This window comes from Thamnophis sirtalis, unplaced genomic scaffold (assembly GCF_051295495.1).
Source record: "Thamnophis sirtalis isolate CommonGarterSnake01/CBP01778 unplaced genomic scaffold, rThaSir2_p1.2 scaffold_9, whole genome shotgun sequence".
In the NCBI taxonomy this organism is placed as follows: domain Eukaryota; kingdom Metazoa; phylum Chordata; class Lepidosauria; order Squamata; family Natricidae; genus Thamnophis; species Thamnophis sirtalis.
The window spans coordinates 3,919,753-3,924,691 of record NW_028261389.1 but is presented as its reverse complement, the minus strand read 5'-3'; positions in this window follow the sequence as shown (position 1 = coordinate 3,924,691).

Below are 4,939 nucleotides of genomic sequence, written 5' to 3'. Positions count from 1 at the left end.
AGGAGAAAGAGAGGGGGGAGAGAAAGAAAGAGGGAGGGAGTGAAAGAAAAGGAAGGAAGGAAATTAGGGAAAGAAGTGAGAGGGAGGGAGGGAAAGAAGTGAGAGGGAAAGAAGGAAGAAGAGGGAAGGAAAAGGAAGGAAGGAAAAGGAAGGAAGAAAATGAGGGAAAGAAGTGAGATGGAAGAAAGAGAAAGAAAGAAAGAGAAAGAGAGGGAGGGAGGGAAAAGGAAGGAAGTGAGGGAAAGAAATGAGAGGGAAGGAAGGAGAAAGAAAGAGACAGGGGGGAGAGAACAAAAGAGGGAGGGAGGGAGTGAAGGAAAAGGAAGGAAGGAAATTAGGGAAAGAAGTAAGAGGGAGGGAGGGAAAGAAGTGAGAGGTTCCTATGTTGTTTTAAGTCATGTGTCTGTTCCTATTGATGTGTTTATGTGTATAAAATAAAAAATTATATTCATGAAGAGGACATGGGGTGATGTCATAGAAGCCTTCCAATATTTGAGGGGCTGCCCCAAAGAAGAGGGGGGGGGTGTCAGCCTATTCTCCAAAGCCCCAGAGGGCAGGACAAGAAGCAACGGATGGAAACTAATCAAGGAGGGAAGCCACCTGGAATTAAGGAGAAAACTTCCCAACGTTGAGAACAATTAATCAACTTGCCTCCGGAAGTTGTGGGTCGTCCAACACTGGAGGTTTTAAAGAAGAGACTGGACATCCAATTGCCCACAATGGCGCAGGGTTCCCTGCCTGAGGTTGAGGCTGGACTAGAAGACCTCCAAGGTCCCTTCCAGCTCTATAAAATCTCCCCAAGCAGCCCTCTGGGAAGACAGCGAAACAACCTACCCTGCAGTTGAGCGTTAGATTAATTTCACCTCTGGAGAGATATTTTAACTATTCCGAGACTCGGATCCGGCATCCGACCCCAGGTGTACCATGCCTAACAATCCATCTGGGTTTTTTATGGGGGCTTTGTGTAAGGAATGGATGGGGGGGGGGAAGGCTAATGGCCCATCGACACAACCTCTAAAGCACAATAAATACAACCTGACTAATAAAGACACGGCCCATTTGACCTTAGCAATCGACTGGGTTGCATATTGATCAGCCCGATCCTAATAGGGAATAAAAGTGAGGATGTAGATTGTTAAATAGAAATTCTATTACTTTAGATATATCGGATCGTTGTCCCCGAATGAGACAGGCAGGGAAAACTAAGTAAGGCCTTAATCTTGAAAGAAAGAAAGAAAGAAAGAAAGAAAGAAAGAAAGAAAGAAGGAAGGAAGGAAGGAAGGAAGGAAGGAAGGAAGGAAGGAAGAAAGGAATGAAGAAAGAAAGAAAGAAAGAAAGGGATGAAGAAAGGAATGAAGAAAGAAAGGAATGAAGAAAGAAAGAAAGGAATGAAGAAAGAAAGAAAGAAGGAATGAAAGAAGGAATGAAAGAAGGAATGAAGAAAGGAATGAAGAAAGAAAGGAATGAAGAAAGAAAGGAATGAAGAAAGAAAGAAAGAAAGGAATGAAGAAAGAAAGAAAGGAATGAAGAAAGGAATGAAGAAAGGAATGAAGAAAGGAATGAAGAAAGGAATAAAGAAATGAAGAAAGAAATGAAGAAAGAAATGAAGAAATGAAGAAAGAAAGAAATGAAGAAAGAAATGAAGAAAGAAAGAAATGAAGAAAGAAAGAAATGAAGAAAGAAAGAAAGAAAGAAGGAAAGAAGGAAAGAAGGAAAGAAGGAAAGAAAGAAGGAAAGCAAGAAAGAAAGAAAGAACCGAGGATGAGACAGAACTCCAGCAATTTTATTTATCAGACCAAGTTCTTGAAAAAAAAAACCAATCACCCGCAAATCATTTGACTCAAATTGATGGGCTGAGGCTCTAAGCAGGCAATTCCTATTTAGCGGCATTTACAAATAAACCTTTCGGAAGTCAAACGAAGCACAATCCTTCCAGGTCTGCTTGAGGTCAGACGGATGCCGTGCGTGATGAGCAGAAAACCTGATTTTTTTTTCCTAATGAAAGATCCTGCGACGATACTAGAACAAAGATGGGTTTGTGACAGGAGAGGCAAAATCGTTGCAAAAGAGCATTCCCGTGTTGGACTAATGTCCAGAATAATGCCAACGTGAATTAAATGCCCATCGGCTTAGGTCAGTGTTGGCTAACCCTTTTCTTCACATAGAAAGTTTTTATTTTCCGTTTTCATAGCATATAATCACATGTATACTATTACATAGTCAATATCATGTTGTATTATTAAGTAATTACATCAATCCATCTTACCATCAACTACCAAAGAAAGAAAAAAGAAAAAAACCAGTTATTGGCTCTTCTGCTCTCCATACACCATATTTATACCTTATCTGACACTTTCTTCCCCTTCTCTCCTCCCCCTTTCTACATCCTTCCTTCCTTCCATCCTTTTCTACTCTACTTCCCCTTCCTTTCTCCTTCTCCTCTCTCCCCTTACCACTCCTCCTTATACACCTCATCTTCCCCTTCATCCACTCTCCTATCCCTCTCTTCCTCTCTTTCTTCTCTCCTCTGCTTCCCACTCTTCTAGATCCTGTCTTCCCTCCATCAGTTTCTCCTCTACTTCCCCTTCCTTTCTCCTTCTCCTCTCTCCCCTTACCACTCCTCCTTATACACCTCATCTTCCCCTTCATCCACTCTCCTATCCCTCTCTTCCTCTCTTTCTTCTCTCCTCTGCTTCCCACTCTTCTAGATCCTGTCTTCCCTCCATCAGTTTCTCCTCTACTTCCCCTTCCTTTCTCCTTCTCCTCTCTCCCCTTACCACTCCTCCTTATACACCTCATCTTCCCCTTCATCCGCTCTCCTATCCCTCTCTTCCTCTCTTTCTTCTCTCCTCTGCTTCCCACTCTTCTAGATCTTGTCTTCCCTCCATCCGTTTCTACTCTACTTACCCTCCCTTTCTCCTTCTCCTCTCTCCCCTTACCACTCCTCCTTATACACCTCATCTTCCCTCCTCCCCCTCTCTCCTGTCCCTCCCTTCCTATCTTTCTTCTCTCCTCTGCTTCCCACTCTTCTACATCCTTTCTTCCCTCCATCATTTTCTATTCTACTTCCCCTTCCTTTCTCCTTCTCCTCTCTCCCCTTACCACTCTTCCTTATACACCTCATCTTCCCCCTTCACCCTCTCTCCTGTCCCTCTCTTCCTATCTTTCTTCTCTCCTCTGCTTCCCACTCTTCCTCTCATTCACTTGGTGTATTTCAGATTCTGAGCAAACTCCCTTTTGTGTTGATGGTATTTATAATTCCATTTCAATATACATAAAAAAGAAAAAAAATAGCAGTATACATGTACAATCATAATACCTTAAAATCCAACACCTCTCCTCCAACTTAGTAAACCCCACACCCTCCCACCCAACCCCCCACCTTGACTTCCCAGAACCAATACAAGGTATAAATCTTTAACAAAAACAGTTTAAAATATACTTAAATACTTGGCTAACCCCTTTCTAAAGCCGTTTTCGCCCTCCCCAAGCTTCAGGAAAGCCTCCAGAGCCTGGGAACTTTCGGTTGACCTGTTGGGTCTGTTTCCTGCCCTCTCAAGGGTCCGGAGGCTTTCCTGAAGCCCGGGCAGGGCGAAAACGGCCTCTCCTAGTCCTCCGGAAGGCCGCAAATCAGCTGGCCAGCGGGCGCATGTGTGCCAGAGCTGACGGCTGCCGAGGGCTGCCATGCCAGCAAATAGGGCTCCGCGTGCCACCTGTGCCGCGCGCACTGTAGGTTCATCATCACGGGTTTAAGATGATCTTCACTCGGAACCGCAGACCAGACAATGATAAGAATCAGGGGAAAAGAAGAATCGGAATTCTACCAGATATGGGATAAATGGTATATAGGTGGATGGAGGAACGAAACAAGAATCAATGAAGGAATATAAACAAAACTCAAAAAATAATAGTGATGAGTAAAATAAGAGGGTTAAGAATGGTGGAATCCAAATGAAATGCAATAGAAGGGGAAATAATATAAGGGGAGCGGTATCGATTGATAATTGCTATTAGAAAGAACAGGAAGCCCCTGTTCGTATTGTATTGTGTAAATGTGGTGTACGTCTAGGTTTTGTGTGTGTGTGCATTTTATATGTTTGTTAATAAATAAAATAAAAGAATCAAAAATATCCTACAATATCTCAAATGGAACAGAATGACACAAGGGATCTTGGAGAATAAAATAGGAGTGTTATATTAGGATCTATATTCAGATACTGATGTCTACATCAACTAACCACTGAAGTGCAGAATGTGTAGGGGAGGTGCGGTGGGGGAATCATGTACTGGACAGGTGTATGCCCACAGGTGACAGCTAGCCATGATGTGATCTACAGATTGAATGCCCCCAAAAAGGTGCTTTTTCAAGAGGCTGCTGGAGTTCCTTGTTTTTCTTTGAAGGCGTTTTGTGTCTCATCCCAGAAGCTTCTTCAGCTCAGATGGTGGAGGATGGAAGGATTGATCCTCCTTGCAGACAGCTGGTCATTTGCATCCTTTTGGAGGGTCGTTGAGGCCACTTGGAGGTTTTTCTTTTGAACACATTTCGCTTCTCATCCAAGAAGCTTCATCAGTTCTGAACGGATGGTGGAGAATGGAAGGATTGATCCTCCTTGCAGACAGCTGGCCATTTGCATCCTTTTAGAGGGTCGTTGAGGCCACTTGGAGGTTTCTCTATGTCAGCGGTTCTCAACCTTCCCAATGCCGCGACCCTTTAATACAGTTCCTCATGTTGCAGTGACCCCCAACCATAAAATTATTTTTGTTGCTACTTCATAACTATAATTTTGCAATTTTCCGCTGGTCGTAGGCACCCCCTGTGAAAGGGTCATTCGATACACACCCCCAAAGGGGTCGCGACCCACAGGTTGAGAACCGCTGATCTATGTCCTGAGAGTCACCTGAGCGGTGCAAATGGTTCCTGTGGTCTGCTGATTTTTCC